Source organism: Leucopleurus acutus, assembly GCF_964270905.1.
Source record: "Leucopleurus acutus genome assembly, chromosome: 3".
Lineage (NCBI taxonomy): Eukaryota > Metazoa > Chordata > Mammalia > Artiodactyla > Delphinidae > Leucopleurus > Leucopleurus acutus.
Window position 1 is genome coordinate 93,085,997 of NC_139145.1, and position 19,119 is coordinate 93,105,115.

Sequence of the window (19,119 nt, forward strand, 5' to 3'; positions counted from 1 at the left end):
CAATATATTTGATTCTTGGCATAAGAACATCTTCCTCTTTAAGATTTATTTAGAAAGCACAGGTTGTTTCTAAATAGAATGTAGGGACTTATTTCAAAAACTTAGTCCCCTAGGTTGAGAAATGATGACCAGAGAATTGGCAGGATAGTGAAATAATTGCAGTGATGTCAAAGAAATGTAAAGTTCTGAGGTTTATAAACTTAGATTTTAAGTAGTTGAAAAGGTTAGACTGGTAACTCAGTGCAGAAGTTTCTATGTGTATATATGGCAATCTATTTTGCTCACCATAAAACGTCTGATAAAACACAAAATAATTCTGTTGATGCTGCTTCTTTACTTGGTCCTATTGACCTAACAAGACTCCACGTTCCCAACATAATCTCAGTGCTCTGCTTCAGCTCTCCTTTTCCTGGCTTACAGATTCTAACTTCAGTGTCTTCTCTCCATAACCAACCATGTCCCTTCCCTCTGCCCACTCTATCCTTTAATTTTACCAACCTCCTACCCGTCAGAAGGAAATACTGGTAACTGTACAAACAAAGGACTGCAGTGGAAGAAAATGAGGGGCAGAGCCCTCACTGTGTAGCACAATCCTTCATACTCAGTAGGGGCTCAAGAATCAGGATTTGGGTTGCTTAAAATAAATTTTATAGACAGGCTAAAGGAATATGGAAACAAGAGTAAAGAGAAGGACTAGGACATGACTCGTTCACTGTAAAGTAATTCTGTGTGTGTGAGTGTGTGTGAGCTGCATGTGTGGGTGTATAAGAAAAAGAGAAAAAGACATTCTATGATATAACACAAGAAAAAGATATGTGTTTTAAAGTCAGGCAAATGGGACTAAGAGAGGTGGGGGGATAAAAAGCTTAGCAAGATAACAATAGGACAGCCATCAAGTAAAGATATCAGTTCATATACAATTTTAGAAAAAATTTACTTTTTAGTAAAATGCAAATAAAATGAATTTATCAAATCCCAACTAGGCAAACTGGAATTTGCCACTTGGCAAAAATTACCATGAAAATAAAACAATAATAATTATTAAGTAATAAGGAAGTCATTCTTAATATATAAGTTATTCTGTTTTAGCTGAAACTCCTTGAAATTTGAGGTCACGTTGTCCTTTGATTAATTCTGCATTGTGCTTAGTGCACCATCATGCACGTGAGGGCATTCAATAGTAATTACTGAGATTGCATTTTGATCAAAGAGGACAAGACTGACCTTTGCCTTTAAGGAAAACAATGCCACCTGCCTCCTGTCATACTCTAATATTCCAACTGGTAAGTCATATTCCTCTAAATTAGTGATATGTATTTGTGATTGGAAGGTTTGAATTTATAAAATTCTTTGGGCTGGTGAGTTCATTCTCATACTTATGAATCCTGAAGGCTGCCTGACGGTCTCCCATTGCCTCCCCTCTTTTGCACCCTTCATGGAGAAAAGGCATCTATCTCTCAGCATGGCTGTGGCTAAAACCCAGGAACCAACCCCCTGCCCCGAACACAGGCTTACCTTTTGCAAAGTCCTCTAGGACAGACAGGCATGGGGCACAGTTCTTACTAAACCTCCCCACCTCCTGACTAGTCCTACGCTGCAGTGGCCACAGCAACATATCCCACCCCCACGCTCCACCACCACGAGGAAGACGGCAAGCATCAGTCCCCTTGTCTTTGTGCCCTTTCAGGTACTGCTGCTCAAACTTTCTTCTTTCTACTTGCCCCAGCCCACAGATTTTATGTGCAAAACCGATACCCTTTATTTCCATTAATCCTCACTCCAAAGCTGACTATCCTAGAGGAGTTAATGAAAACATTGGTCCGGTTATAGAACCTCATGTCCATAGCAGAAATTGGCAGAAATAGGGGCATTCCACAAATTAAAATAACAGAATTTTCTTTGTAAATAATTCCAATAATTGCTTTCCTTTTTGCAAGTATGACCCAAAGATGGAAGTCAAACTAAAGCAATAAAAAAAGTAAAGAAAAGCAAGTGAATGCAACGTCAGTGAGAAAAATGAGTAGCGTTTATGCTACTGTGATCTGCAAAGCCTTTGGAGCAGGAAAGACTTAGCATAACTTCCTAGATCCATCACTGGATCTAGTAAAGGCTGATTGCCTTTACTCCTGTTACTGGGAAAATCCCCCTAGACATAAAACCCTGAGCTAGTTTTCAAAACAGGCAATGAGAAATCATGACAATCTTTCAAGTTTCTGATTCTGAAGTCTCCTTCCATCTTATCCACCACCCACTGACCAAATACAATTCAGAACCTCAAAACTCTCATCTCCATTAGTTCCTTTATCTCTGATTTGTTTCAAAGATAAACTTTAAAGATAATTTTAACAAAGTTAAAGGATCAGTAAAGCAACTGAGCCAGTTCAAAATGATTTAAAGATTAAACAGTCTCTTTTATCACAGAGAAGGCAGCTGCTCTGTGGTTTTTTGTTTTTTTTTTCTTTAACAAAACAGAGATTTCATCTCTATTCTCTCTAATTTACCATAGCTGGGAAAATTCAGTATTAAATTGAATATTTTGTATACATTTAAAAAAATGTTTAAAGGTGTTTGCGTTTTATTTATATTTTGCCTTTTATTTATTTATATCATTTATCAAATTGTATAACTCACTGATTTTAATTTTTAAGTTCATTGTCAAATAAGTTTTCCTTTAATGATATTTTAATTGACAAATAAATCCCATGAAAGCATAAATTCAGATTTCACTTTTTTTTTTTTTTTTTTTTTTTTTTTGCGGTACACGGGCCTCTCACTGTTGCGGCCTCTCCCAGTACGGAGCACAGGCTCCGGACGCGCAGGCTCAGTGGCCATGGCTCGCGGGCCCAGCCGCTCCGCGGCATGTGGGATCTTCCCAGACGGGACACGAACCCGTGTCCCCTGCATCGGCAGGCGGACTCTCAACCACTGCACCACCAGGGAAGCCCAGATTTCACTTTTATATAGAATCCTAAGGTTGTTTTACTCTCTACAACCAAAGAGAATCAATGTCAAAATAATTACCTCTTGCAAAGAAATGTATGGTGTTCCACAAGCCCTTTTCCTCCAAATAAGGGTCTTAAGGTACTGTTTAGTCTTCCTCCAGAAAATTATTCCAAAACTAAAAAGGAATACTTGCAGGAAAACAGTTGGTTTTCTTTCCATCTCCTTTCCTTGAGAGAACCACAGCAAAATGTAATTTTAGGCTTCCTGTCCCAAAGTAATATGCCTGAGCACTTTCTCCTCTGCATCTTTTACCACTAGTGTTTAGCAAACAAGGTTTAAAAACTACTACTAGATATAAATTACCTTATGCTTAGTACAGATGGATACATGTGCTATGAATTGGCTTAAACTGAAGATAAATACAGGATGTAAACAATAAGAGAAACTATTTTTGCAGCTGTTGGTCTCAAGTCTAGCATTATTGATTGTGGTAATAGATTGTGCCTTTCCTAGGAAACCCTGCAAGGCATACCTGCCAGGCTCATTTGCTGAGTCCTGAGACTCATATGGCTTAATGCCAGATCAATGAACGACAGTGTTATTCAAAACTCAGGGTTACCAGATCTCACATTTTGGTCTCTAGTGGCCTTGCTATTACCCTTCGGCTTCTAAAGAAACCCAGGCTCATCCACATAGGAATTAGCTAATGGAATTTTCACAATCCCAAATCAGTTTTGTTTAATTAACTTCATCTGATGTGAGCCTCTCACTAAAAATATTAAGCTGAGAATAGTGTCACTTTCTAAGACTCACATCTTTACCTCAGAGTTCTGAACATTTGAGTTGGTGAAACATTTCTTTCTAATATGATTTTCCCTCATTAATTATCTTGAGGCATTTTAATATCCTTACGGATGACTGCATCCACTGAATTAGGTCAAGATTTCGTGGTCTCTGTTGGCAATCACAAGTTTAAGTTATAGTTATCAGTGAAAATATCTGACTTGTGAATTTAATGTTGATAGAATCAGCCATATATTTTGCAGTCTCTGAGGGGGGCAGAATTATGGTCCCCAAAGATGTCCACATCCTAACCCCCCACCCTGTGAATATGTTACCCTACATGACAGAGAGGATTTTGCAGATGTGATTAAGGATAAGGATCTTGTCCTAAAATGGGCTGATTATCCTAGGTTATCCAGTGGGCCGCATCTAATCACATGAGCCCCTTAAAACAGGGGTCCCCAAATCCCCATGCTCCCTGTACCGGTAACAGTACCAGTCCATGGCCTGTTAGGACCCAGGCCGCAGAGCAGGAGGTGAGCTGCAGGTGAGCGAGCAAAGCTTCATCTGTATTTACAGCCGTTCCCCATCGCTCGCATTACCACCTGAGTTCCGCCTCCTGTCAGATCAGCGGTGGCATTAGATTCTCATAGAAGCGCGAACCCTACTGTGAACTGCGCATGTGAGGGATCTAGGTTGCGCGCTCCTTATGAGAATCTAATGCCTGATGATCTGAGGTGGAGCTGAGGTGATGCTAGCGCTGGGGAGCGGCTGCAAATACAGATTATCATTAGCAGAAAGGTTTGACTACACAGAGAGCATAACAAATCAATTGCTTGCAGACTCACATCAAAACCCTATCAGTGAGTGGCAGGTGAAAACAAGCTCAGGGCTCCCACCAATTCTGCATTATGGTGAGTTGTATAATTATTTCATTATATATTACAATGTAATAATGATAGAAATAAAGTGCACAATAAATGTAATGAGCTTGAATCATCCTGAAACCATCCCCCCCCTCTCTGGTCATGGAAAAATTGTCTTCCACTAAACCAGTCCCTGGTACCAAAAACGTTGGGGACCACTGCCTTAAAATGAAGGTTGCTTCCCAGCCTTGAAGAACCAGAGAGATGGCCTCATAAGGATTCGGTCTGTACTTGCTAGCTGTTAAGGTAAAGGAGGGTGGCCATGAGCCAAGGAATGCGGGTGACCCCTAGAAGCTGGAAAAGACAAACAAATGGATTCTCCCCTAGAGCCTTCAGAAGGGGATACAGCCCTGACACCTTGATTTTCTAGTCCATTGAGACCTGTGTCAGCCTTCTAACCAATAGAGCTCTAAGATAACAAATTTTATTCACCAAGTTTGCAATAATTTGTTACTGCAACAAAAGAAAAATAATACCTTCCTAGTTTTTATACTGTTTAATCACTCGTTTTTTGGGAGAAAGTAAAAGCTGACTAGGAAAAAGTACTCTACTCTAACTGGGGCATGTGGGGTCACATAAATGAAAACCGGCCTGTTCTACTGTAGGCATCTAGGTCCCAGCCCTGGCTCTGCCATTAAACGAACACAGACAACTGGGCTAAGCATTTAACCAAGCCCTCACAGCTTGAGCTTCTTTCCTCTCACTGGACAAAATGTTCATTTCCAGGTCCATGTTCTCTATTACAGCTTCCTCTCACTCTTCTGGATACCGGTTTTATTTGTCTTTCTAGTAAAAGCCAAAATGATCCTTTTTCTGCCATGTTTCATTGTCTCACACTGGTAAAGTCTACAGACCTGGCATTTCCATATTTCAGCAGGAGCAAGTTTAAGTATGCATAAAACTTAAAACATTCTTATTAGGACATAAAAATAGAATGAAAACTCTCCTAAAGCAATTTTTAAAATCACCCTGCCTAAAACTGCTTGGAACCACTTCCCGCCTGAAGCATGAAGGAAACTGTAATCTTTACAGTACACTCTGTATAAACTGCTACTTGTATTGGTTAAGTCAGCAGGAGGAGATATACATGGATATCTTAAGGATTCAAAACTGCAGAAGTATTTTTCTTATTACAAAGAGTTAGCTACTCAATACAGTACATTATATTACCCAAAACATTAATACAACAAAGAGCAAAAACCTGATGTAACATAGCCTAGAATATAATATACTCTTCTTTCCAATACAAACGTATGAAAAGTGTTTCAATAAAAAGGTTTTAAAAAGTATGGAAACAGTTTATATTGACTTAATTTCTTTAACATTTAACGTACCGTAATCTAAACTAGGTGGTATCATAATTTCTCTCTACTTTTCAGGAACTTTTTTGAATTAACTAGCAAATTTTCAAACACATAAGCAGGATTAAGTATTCAAAACAGTAAAGAAATTAAAAGTCAAAGCATTTTAGCATATTTTAGGGTAGAAAGGAATTCATTCATAAATAAGCATTTATGATATTCAAGATAAGACAGATATCTTTTATGTGAAACTAAATTTTTAACCTTTTTTTACACTCTCTCACAACTATGTTTTTCACTGATTCTTTAAAGAAAGGTGAATGAAGAACATTATCAGTCCACTAACATAATATTGCACAAAAACAAAGCAAAGGTAGAGAGCAGAGTATATTCCAGAATACTCCAAAAATACAAGAAAGAAAATGCCAGTTTTAATCAGTCTCTCTAGAAATGGACAGTCTAGACCATTTACTGACCTCTCAAAAGAGCCATCTGTCTACCTCCTACATATAATAAAGGTTCCGCTACATAAAGAAATGGGAGAGTCCCCATCCTACCTACTCCCCTCTTCTTCATTCTCCTGCAAAGCTATCCATTAATTATTTAGAAACTGCCTTTACCTACCACATCCATTTAAACACAGTATTACATTCTTCACAGAGTATACTGAAATAGTCCCTTGGCAATAAGGAAGAGGAAATAAATGCACAACTAACATTGTCATATGGACAGACCTCTCGGAACGGAGAGAGTCAGACACAGGCAGTAGAGAGAAACCTGTGTGTCTCATCACTTAGTGTTTATTGATAGGGCACATTGTGGTAGAAAACTTGAAACAGAAAACTAACTTTTCAAGGGAAATACTCATTCATGGCTCTTCTATTTGAATGTTGTAAATGTCTACAATATTCTTTTCATAAAGCTGAACACAGCTGGCTTATCCTTAAGGAGCATGAGTATGTGTTAAAGGAGAACTTTTATGAAGCGCTGATTTCATTTGTCACAATAATAGAAGCACTATTTTTATTATCAAATTGGGAGATCTTTGAAAAGCATTAAAAGTATGAAATTAGTATGAAATGATGGTTATCAATATACTTTAAACTTCATATATCCCCCTGTAACTAAATCTTTGTTTTAACAATTTAAGTTTTAATTTCCCTAACATGCAAATTCTCAATGTAACTTGGCCCTTCTTTCTAAAAATATCTTCCCATAGCCTCTTAGACCTTTCAAATGTTAATACTGTTTAAAACTGGATAAAATATACAAAGTATCAATAAAAAAATACATAATTCACACTCAGAAAATTGCATTTGTGCTGTGACACCTGTCAAAATATTTTAAGGAATTTGTATATTTCAAATCATTTGAAATAAAAAGCTCTACTGTGTTTGCTATTGCTGCTTACCAGGGAGAGTAGCCAGCATTACATTGTACACCCACAGTTATTTATATAAGCCCACGCCGTGTATGTGCGCATACAGACGCACACAAACACATACACGCACTTTAAGTACAAACTAAAAGTCTGTTCTAGGTAATTGGCTGAAACATATACTATGTTTTCAGTCAGTAGTATACCGTAGAAAGCAAGAAACCATTCATTCACCTGCAAGAGAAAAATAGAGGCATTTGGTAATTCTCCGATATGCAAAACAAGGCACTTACCTTCCATTTCTAGGGATGTCTGAAATAGAACTGGAAACCAAGCAACGGGTGAGGGGCTTTATTGCGGGGTGAATCATCCCCACGTAGAGGCTCTGAACAACCCCTGTATGCATACTGACATCATCAGGAGAGACTTGGAGGCAAAGGATACTATGGTAACCAAGCAATGTGCTGGGAGACAGAAGCCTTTAATTGCTTTGACAACTTCCTGGGGCTCCAGCGACCAGGCTTGGATTTACTAAGTAGGAAATGAAGGTTGTCACAGAAGCAGCGAGTGTGGTGACACAGAGCAAGGGGACTCAATGAATTCTGAATCTATTCACCGCAATGTGACTTTTAATGACAACTGTCATTACATGATTCCATTAGCAATATTCTTCTCACAGCTGAAGCTCTGATGAAGTCACAGGTCAATAAATAATGCACCCAGGTAGCAACAGTATAAGTATTCATAGATGGTTTTCTCACTTAACAAGCATTAATATTATTACATTACAAACATCCTTTTCCTTGAGGGTGAATACTTGATTCCCTTTGAAAAGAAAGCTCACATCTGTGCCTTCGGAGGTCAGAGTACTGATAACAATGAAAACTGATGCTCTGCGTTTACTTCTCCAGGAGATGGCATCTGCCCGTTCCATTTATCTCCGGGCTCCAATAAATCCCCGCCAATACATCACTTATCCAGAAAACACCCCCAAGCCAAATGCCCAATTATGACACCCAGATAAAATCAGAAGAAATCTACCATCTTACTGCTCCACAGTCTTCCTGGTTAAGTCTTCTATCACAGGCAAAATTACTTCTACTTCTAACAACTCCCAAAACTATACATAATTTAAATCTTCCCTTTGAACTATTTGTTCTCCCGTGCATCTGGCACCCCATTCACAAGAACACAACCCCTCTTAAAAATACCAGGTTTAAAGTAATTGCTTAAAATAACAACGTTTCAACATCAAACTGAGTCTATAATGATATATCATGCTTATTTGATCAGATGCGATGTTTTAATAAGTATGTAATTTATCATCTGTACTATAAAAACTATTGTTTTCTTCTCTATATTGGATTGACATTTTTTTTAAACAATACCATGGTCTAATTTTTTCTACTGTAGAATACTGTAATTGCAAGAATAATCAAGTAACTTGGCAGATCCTCTTTAAGATACTCATAACACAATAAAAAATGAAGGTTGTCATTCTGTACTGTATACTGCAAGCTACTACAAAGAAATTATTATTATCTCTATTTCAATTCAGATGAAGCTAAGCCTGCCTTTTAATGTTTCCCTTGTGAGTAAATACCATACAAATGTATGGCAATAATACTGCTTACAAAAATAGTAAAATGAAATACCACAGCACCGATTTACAGTCTGGAAAAACATAGAGAATTTTAACCTAATTGACAAGTTGGACTTTTTGCTACCATAGAGGTTGGGGAGAATTCTGAAAATAGTATAGTAAGGTCAGCTCTCATGAAAAACATAATATTTCAGTTTTCCTTAATTTAGGTAAAGTGAAAAGGCTTTCCAACAAAATGGAATTACTCCTAACCTCTCACTTGTTTTTCCTGAGATACCGAGTCTGAGAAGCAAAACATGCGAAGTTTACCATGAAATTCATGAAAATAGTGTGTATATACATATATATGTGTATATATAGATGTATGTGTGTATATTTGTGTGTATATATATATATGTATGTGTATATATATATATATATATACACACACACACACACACACGCACGCACGCATGCACATATTAGGTTGGCCAAAAAGTTTGTTCACATTTTTCTGTAAGATCACATGGAAAAACCTGAGCAAAATTTTTGGCCAACCCTCCTATATATGAGATTCACACACACCTCTACATATATATATATATATATATATATACACATTATATATATGATTCAAATTTTAAAACAAATGCATTTGTTTATTTGAAAATGCCCAAAAGATATACACCTAATTTCTGAGAGTGGTTACTTCTGGCAGTTTCAATTACAGACTGAGAGAGTCCTCCAATTTTTATATTACATAATTTTAAACTTTTAAAAGTTTTTCTAAACACCATAGATATGAATTACTACTGTAATTCAAAATATGAAAATTCATCTAAATGTGTTCTGAACTTGCAATCCTGATTTACTTGCTCTCAGAGAAGACCAATGACAGCTTCAGTGGACTAGATCCTAACATACTAGCCAGACTATTTCAAGGTTGTTTCTGGGAGATGATCCACCTGTCTAAACAAAACTAGGTTGGGAAAGGTAAATAAAGGTTATCTGGACAGCACGCACACAAAAGGGAACAGGTGTATTGACTACTCCAGAGATGGGATGGTCATAAAGTAAGAGTACAACAGTAAAGCTAGTTTGCTAGGGTTTTTGTTTGTTTGTTTTTAATAAATTTTATTTATTTATTGGCTGCGTTGGGTCTTTGTTGCTGTGTGCGGGCTTTCTCTAGTTGGGGTGAGTGGGGGCCACTCTTCGTTGCGGTGCACGGGCTTCTCATTGTCGTGGCTTCTCTTGCTGCAGAGCGCGGGCTCTAGGCGCGTAGGCTTCAGTAGTTGTGGCACATGGGCTCAGTAGTTGTGGCTTGCGGGCTCTAGAGCTCAGGCTCAGTAGTTGTGGCGCACAGGCTTAGTTGCTCCATGGCATGTGCGATCTTCCCGGGCCAGGGCTCGAACCTGTGTCCCTTGCATTGGCAGGCAGATTCTTAACCACTGCACCACGAGGGAAGCCCCCTGCTAGGGTTTTTTTTAAAAAAAGGTTGAGTTTAGAAAAGAGTCTCTCCAAGTCCCTCACGTGCTGAATGCTGAGGCTAAGCAGGATGCCCTAGGTCACCAGCTCCTGCGCTGCAGCACTCACCCACTGGGCTGCCTGCTAACCGAAAATTACTTTTGAGTGTTCTTGAATTTGATCTTAATATTGTAATTGTTTTTTAAAATTGTCTGTGTTAATCAATATGATCTTTTCATTGTACTGGTTCTTCTTATAAATATGTAATTTAATTAAATATTCTCTACATCATTAAAGAAATAGCCTATCCAAAAATAAGACCAAACCAAAAGATGTCCGCCCACTACAGAAGGCTGAAGGGAATATGGAAGACCACCAGCAGGAATAGAAATCAAGTGTCCGTGAGACAAATGGCCCCAGGTGGCCAGATTTTGTGTCCTGTTAAAGATGCTTGCTTCCGCGATGAAGAGTGGCCCTCGCTTGCCACAACTAGAGAAAGCCCTCGCACAGAAACGAAGACGCACACAGCAAAAATTAATTAATTAATTAATAAACTCCTACCCTAAAAAAAAAAAAAAAAGACGCTTGCTTTAGGGAAAAGGGGCCTCGTATCTCCAACGTTCATTCCCTAAATCCAGGCTTTATTTAGTTTTTATTCTCCTCTTACGCTACAAAAACAGCTTAATGTGTCACGTTCTCATGAGTGTTCTATTTCCTCTTGCCACTCCACTAAATCTCTTGATCAATGCACTCTCATTCCCACCTTCTTAGGGAAGATGATAAACTCTTTCTTAAATGATAACTACCTCCTTTACTTGGATTCCCAAGGATAGCACAGAGAAGCCCGTGAAGCACACACCCACATTAGGCCACTCACAGAACAGAGCTGGGAGCTGGGACAAAGTAACGCATAACAGCACTAGCTCCACCAAGCTCTGACATATTCTTTCTGGATAACTGTATACCCCCTTTTATCTGTCCTAAATGTCAGAAAATCCACTTCTTATTTCCCAATGGATCTTAAGGCTTCACAGACATCCAAACAATATTATAATATCTCAGACTGAAAGACAACGAAAGTTAGAAGGTAAAATACTCTTTCACAGGAAACAAAGACACAGCAAAGAAATCACCCCTTGACTGTCGAAAGTATTATAAATCTCATCTACAAACCACCTTAATCATTAAATTGAAGTTTAGGGTTCAATGAGACTCTGAGCTTAACTTATTTCTTCAACTAAATTCATGTTGGCAAGTGCCAATTCAAAAGCAAATGTAAGTTAAAGCACCACTTCTGAGGGGATATTTGGCCAGAATTTCTAAAGCCTTGACTAGTCAGCTACAGTGCCCCCTCCTGGAAACCACCTTTCTGATAAGGCAAAAAACCCTCCGTTCTATTTTTTTTTTTAGGTAAGAAGTGGATTTATTTAGAGAAACATACTCCACAGACAGAGTGTGGGCCATCGCAGAAGGTGAGAAAGGCACCAGGATATGGTGTTGTCAGGTTTTATAGTGGTGGGTAATTTTACAAGCTACTGAGTGGGAGAAGTATTCCAGCTATTTCAGGAAGGGGTGGGGATTTCAAAACACCCTCAATTCTAACCCAGCTTTGCCTCATGATTTACGCTGAACTTCCTCTCAGCCCAGAGAAGCAACATTCTTGGCTCCTCTGGTCTTAATACAACACTTTTCCTAATTCCAATTAAAGATGGTATAAGGACTGAAAAATGACAGTGTATATGGGATTTTATTATTTGCATATGAGCTTATATTTGTTAAATAAAACAAATTCATACTGATTTAATGAAAAAGTATCACACTAACTTCCAACGGCAAAAGGGTTCTAACTCTTCATCACTGGCCAAACCCACTCAGTGGCCAAATTTCACAGATGTATCTTCTCCTTGCTCCAGCCCCAGAGTTGCCCCTCTAGCTTAGATCTTCTCTATCAGTCATCTCATAACGCTCTGGTCCATGGTTTTCCTGACTTCATTGTCCCACCTCTTTAATCATTCTTCGTATCACTTTGTCCTTAATGAGTCTTCATAAATCATGGCCTTGACCAGATTACCACAAAACTCAAAATCCTAAAAAGCTCCTCCTGTGCACCACTGAATAAAGTGCAGAGTTCACAGATTCCATGTGAACACATCTTTGCCAACCTTACCTCCAGGCACCTTCAGCTACAGACAATTAGACAATCTGATACACTAATATGTCCCCATACCTCCCCTCCTCTAAGCCTTTGCTCTTACTGTCTCTTCTTCCTGGAATCCCACACCTACCTCCTCATTCCACCCTGCACATACACTCCTCCTGTGTCTCCTCCCTGGCAGCCCAAATCCTACCATCCTTCAAGATCTACCTCCTCCATCAGGGACTGGTTCCACCCCAGAAATTCCACAGTATTCTCCACCTGGCTAACTGCATTTAAAACATTCTACTACCTAGTTATTATCTTGCGTCTTATTTCCCTCTCCCTTCAATCTTCTGAAAAGTAGAGACAAAGTCTATATTTGCCTCCTATTCTCAATATAGCACCTATGATTTGCCTTTGGCATTCACTTGATAAATATTTATTGAATAAATAAACAAAAAAAATGTATTGTGTCCTAATTTTCCAAAGTGATTTTTTGATTTTCCAAAGAATAAATTATTTTACTTAATCTCTGAAACAACCTAGTGCGGTAGGGTAAGGTAGAAATTGGAATTTCACCTTTAGAAATGAAAATAAAAAACAGAGTCTCAAAATGATGCAATGATTTCTCTTGAACCACATATCTTCTAGGTCCTCTGGTTCCCCAACAGGCTCCTCACCTGGACATCTACTGCTTCTGATGACGGCCAGAAAGGAGGTGCTTTCATATCCCCTCACAACAAATCCACTGTTTCTGAAGAATTAAGGCCAGAATGGCCTTAATTTTTCTTCCTTACCAGTGACCCATGGCAGAGTCATTCACATCACCATAATATTCTCAAGGCAACTCCTGAGGCTTGGGAGAAACATTTCTTACTACCCATTTCTCCTCCCTATATCTAGCTACAAGTCTACCTTCTCAAAGGAAAAAAAAAAAAAAAAAGTATCTTATCTCATGATTCAGCTATTCTGGGCAAATCCTTAACTTTTCTAAACATCAGATCTTCATTTTCAAAAAGAGAAGAACACTAGTACTACCTCATACTGTAGTTATGACGATAAAGATAATGCATAAAGTACTGGCACATCAAAAGCTCTCAATTAAAAAGTTATTACAATTAATAATAATGAACAAAACCACAGAGAATCAAATTATACCACCTTCTTTGAAAGGCTTCATTTGTATTCCAGTACAGTCTATAATTGGGTGATGAGGAAACAGAAATTGGCCAAGTAAGAGCTTGAATAATTAAGTGGGGACCTTAGTTTTTTTGTTGTTCAAAATGAGGGTGTTGATCTTTTCCAGTCTAACATTCTATGTGCTAGGAAAGCATTCTAAGGCAATGCTTTTGTTTCTCCCACACAAATATCTGCCCTCTTCTGCAACCAAGCCCATCAGAGTGCCCAATGTATGGGTACTTTTCTTAGTCTCTGTAATAGACTGAAATTATTCAAAGTTTTATCCTTAAAGAATTCAAACTTTGCTTTCATTTAAACATTCAGGATCTTTATACTACCACTGAACTCACCCATGAGTCAATTAACTTTGATGTTTTCCCAAAAGTAAACAATGATTATAAAACCTTCAATGTTTTGAATCTAAAAGTCAAAGGAATTATAGATGATGGCTTACTCTAATACCAAGAATTTACTTCAACATTTCATGATTCTAATTTTGATTATAATTCCCAAAGGAAGCACTGGATTAAGTTCTAATGTAGTTTCTCTAAAGAAGCCAGTTTAAGATAAGTTCCCATTTTAGTCTCTCAATTAGTGGAACTTTAAAATACCTTTTCCCTGGGATACAAATTAAGAACTTTGCTGAAAATGTAGAGCATTTGTATGAATCCAAACACAGATATTGTTTTCATGAAAAAAAAGGAAGCATAAGAGGGGTTAAAGATGATGCCTGCAGCCTAAGAAGACCAACTGAGCTGAAAGGGTCTGACAGCAGGATGTGGGTTATAATGCCTCTGAATGAAATCCTTTTGTGTGAGGGTCTCACAAAGGGCATCCAGGCAGGACTGTGTGTGTTTGGATTTAAATTAATCAACCAGTCAGTTCCACAATGCTAAGATTCCTCCTGTTTAACAGATTAAGGCAGGTTTACTGGCAGTTCCCAAATGATGTCAACAGCTTCTAAAAGGTCAAATGCAGCAACGCACACCAGGTGTCCTAGAATAAAGAGCACCAATAACTCTTCGCTCTATAATCTGCTAGGTGTGACTTATTAAATGCAGTGGATTATCCCATTTTAATCAGCTGTCCTGGTATAAATCTTCTTTTTTTTCTTTCCCCAAAAAGCTGAAACACATTTATACATTTTAATATACATTTGAAAACTGCCTGTTTTATTCTATAGTATATCTGGTTAAAACAATATAAATAGCCCAGCTTCACCACCGCATCTTGCAAGGGGGTTGGGTGATGGGGCAGAAAGGCACAGAGGTGGAACTATTTTAGTCAATAGGGGCCAAGTACGACCAAAGCATTATCTGTGTTGTTAGCACAAACTCACAAAAAGAAAGTTATAGCTGCAACCACTGCCAAGTAAAAAATGCTCAAAAAAACAGCATGTATATAAAAAGGAAGAACGCTGGCCAGGTGGAAGATTCCACATGGGTTCAAACTCATGGATTCTAGCCCTTCGGGAACTTCTTTAAAATCTCGTGTTTCACTGTTTTTCCCAAGCAGTAAAGGATTGAATGCATTCTTGTAAAATATTAATCATGCGTGTCTTGGGCACTGAGTCGAAAAGGAAAAGGGAAGAGAAGATAAGCCAAGGATATTAGAGTATAAGGTGATCAGGACCAGCTCTTGCCTGACAATGCTGTAGAAACATTAACCGCTGGCCCTGGGACTCAAAGGAAGCTCCAAGAACCAACACAGCCCCCTGCCTCCCACTGACGTTCCTGACCTTCAACTGAGGAAGGGAAGGCATCGTGGCATAGGTTATTAGAGCACAGCATTGAGTCTAAATCCCAGCTCTGCCACCTCTAATCCCTGTGATCTTGGGTAAGCTACTTAAACTCCCTGATCATCACTTTTCTCAACTATAAAACTAAGGAAGGAATAATCATACCTCTGAAGGTTGTTCAGAGCCCTCCTGTGAGCCAGGCACAGTTTCAGGTATCAGGAATACAGTGTTGAGTAAACCATACAAGGCCACTGATCTCAAGGAGCTTGCATTCTGGGTTGGGAGATAAAATAATAAACAATTAAATGAATAACATAATTTTATACATATGGGAAAAGGCTCTGAAGAAACACATCATAGGATGACAAGATAAAAAACTGACTAGATGGAAGAAGAAAGACAGAGTTGTCAGAGAGAAACCTCAGTCTCAGTAGAAATGGCATTTGAACAAGGAGAAGGAGCAAGATGCACGAAATAAAAGGATAGAGCCTTCCAGGCACAGCGATCAGCAAGAACAAAGGTCCCAAGACAGAAATGAGCTCAGGATGTCAAGGAACATGAGGAAGCCCAGTGTAACTGAAGGACAGTGAACAGTGAGCAATAAGGGTAGACACCTATTAGACAGTTAACTGGAGTCAAGTAATAAGGTAATTCATGAACGGAGCTTGGGGTACAGAGCTGGAAATATAAATGTGGGAGTAACTTAACACAATTTTCTGTAAAGCACCCACCACAGTGCCTGAACATTATGATTATGGATAACCAATCTCTCCATTCCCACTTTTCCAAATAAGTAAATTGATATTTGCATTAGGGAGACTGTCAGCAAAATAGAAAAAAAGAAGGAAGACAGGTAGCATTGGATTCACTCAGGGAAAACAAAGACGTTTTATGTTGAGTGCCAACTTCTACAAAATAGTAGGAGCTTCCTGCTGTTCTGAGTTGAGCAGGATTCTGAGGCCAGCTATGGCCTGTGTAACAATGTGTCTCATTACTTGCAAAATATATAAATGTAACAGATTTCCAAGGCTTTGGAATTGGCAGTTCTTGTTCACTATAGGTTTTAAAATTTTTTAATTTTGGTAATTATTTCTCAGAATAATAATGTGAATTAGATACCATCACTATCCCTATTTTATAGTTAAGAAATTTGAGGCTCAGAGAGAATAACTTATTTGCCCAAAGTGACCAGCCTTCCAATAGTTAAAACTGAGAACCAAATTTGGGTGTCTCTAACTCCTAAGACCATATTCCTACCTACTGTCATATACATGCGTAATTTTGCTAAATACGCTCCTTATTTGCATTCCCCCAACTGCACTTTAAGGGTCCTCCCAATGGGGCCTGGCTCCAGGATGGAATATCTTGTACTGTCATCACTCTAGCTCTGGCATGTTCTTTGGTTTCTAAATTCTCACGTCTCATTCGGAAGGAAAGCATCCAGGCACAATTCTTTCCTGTATTGATGTTGGTGGAAAACATCTTATTCGTTAAAATGCCAAACCCTATTTGATTTAGTGATTCGGTCATCTTATAAGCAAGCTGACAATTTTAGCAATGTCAGAATTCCAAATTATTTTAGCAATCACCTACCTATTATTCATCACTTATCCTATTTTTCAGCTGACAGGCGTCTCATCTAGCTGTATTTAAAAACACACACATAGGGACTTCCCTGGTGACACACTGGTTAAGAATCCACCTGCCAATACAGGGGACATGGGTTTGATCCCTGGTCCGGGAAGATCCCACATGCCGTGGAGCAACTAAGCCCGTGCGCCACAACTACTGAGCCTGCTCTCTAGAGCCCACGAGCCACAACTACTGAGCCCGTGTGCTGCAACAACTGGAGGCTGCACGCCTAGAGCCTGTGCTCTGCAACAAGAGAAGCCACCGCAATGAGAAGCCCGCGCACCACAACAAAGAGTAGCCCCCGCTCGTCACAACTAGAGAAAGCCCGCGCGCAGCAATGAAGACCCAATGCAGCCAAATAATAATATTAATTAATTAATTAATTAATTAAAAAACACATACCTACACTAGCAAATTAAGTTAGTGCCACTGTTGTTATTGTTACCTCACCCACACAACAACATATTCATATACTTTGACTAAAGAATAGGAATTTTTTGGAGGTTAGTCCTAAGGAATAGGAATTTTATTTTTAAGGATTCCAAGGCAATAAGAAGTAAAAACTCTAGTACAGCTTACAGACTTACCACGACATAGGCAGAAAAGCCAAAATATATTTAACCCTGAATTGCTTTGTCCTTTCCCTCCACCCCATGCTTTCTTTCCCTCCCATCTATTTTCTACGAGAGGGCCTCGTAACAGGAGAAAAGCATGCCATATACTACCTTGATTTGATTCCAGCAAACTAACCAGAATTTGAATTTTTATTAGCAAGAGCCATAGGCAAGAGCAATAATACACTATATCTATCACAGTGTTTAGTTTTATTCATGAACCCATGCTGGGTTAAGAAAAAAAGAAGAAAAGCTAACTTGAAAGCATTATTGAAAGATGGTTAACTCTCTAGCCACAAATGAGAATCACAAGCTACTTTGATGTGTGAGAATTTTTAGTGCCTAAATTTAAAGAAAGGACATCTATGATACAAGTTTAACCATTTAAAAAATTCCAATAATATATTTCTTTTGCATCTCGAAAAACCAGTAATTACCTAAGGGAATAAATAAATTAGAACTCAGCCTCAGAAATTAAGCCTTAAATGCAAAGCATACGAACAATATTCCTCCCTCATCATATGGTTCAGTGGCAAAATGCCAGCTCTAATATGTTCAGTACGGGAAATATAACTCTTCATATTGTCATTTTCTCACAGTCATCACTCCACAAGGACTTTAGGCATTAACCAAACTGCATACACATCTTCACCTCAAAAATTCAACTAAGTATAAATCAGAGCATTACTCAATGTATAAACTATGTGGCATATGACTGCAAAGACTGTGATTGCACAAAAACTTGTGCCAATACTTAATTTGAAACTAACCTTAACAATGACCTAAAATCGCTAACCTTCGAACCCTAACCAATCTGTCATTTATATAGTGCATGCCATGGTCTACTTTCACATGACATTTGAGAATTATTATTCGGTATGTATAATCCTTAAAGGTTGTATGAAAATAGGCCATGGAATATACTGTGTAAGTTTCAAAAGAAAATGGAAATTACTAAGGAGAAAAGTGAGTAGATTAAAATGTGTGATTTTTCATAACAATGGTCCAAAGATATGGGAAAGGTGGAAAGTTGACACCACGTACTTTGTATGGCTTTTAACTTATAAATATATTACATCTGATATTATTTATTAAAATACTTGTATTTACCAATCTGAATATATTTAAACAGTCTTCAAACCTAAATGCTGGAACATCACAATTTTCTCTTCTCTCTCTTACCAAACTGACATGTCTCCATCAATAACTACTTGGAAAAATATACAAGGCAATCTCAAAAAGAATTACTGTGCTTCATTATGCAAAACAAAAACGCAGCTTTTAAAAAGTACTCTGTCTGACATTCAGTTCTGTATGCTGCTACAGCAGGTCAAAAGCCATTAGCCACCTACTGAAAATTCATACTAGGAAATAATATGTCCTTCAAAATTATTTCACATACAGTATTCTCAAAGTAAAATGGGTGAGGTTATATTCTAAAT

At 38.2% G+C, this 19,119-nt stretch overlaps 1 protein-coding gene across 4 annotated transcripts in view; it reads right to left on the reverse strand.

Annotated features, from left to right (window-relative positions):
* Window positions 1-19,119, reverse strand: part of PAM (peptidylglycine alpha-amidating monooxygenase) — a 284,680-nt gene that overhangs the window by 225,751 nt on the left and 39,810 nt on the right. For all 4 annotated transcript variants that reach the window (XM_082836780.1, XM_082836779.1, XM_082836778.1 and 1 more), the window contains exon 2: window positions 15,597-15,704. The gene's annotated coding sequence lies outside the window, so the exon portion shown is untranslated. The remainder of the gene's footprint in view (window positions 1-15,596; window positions 15,705-19,119) is intronic.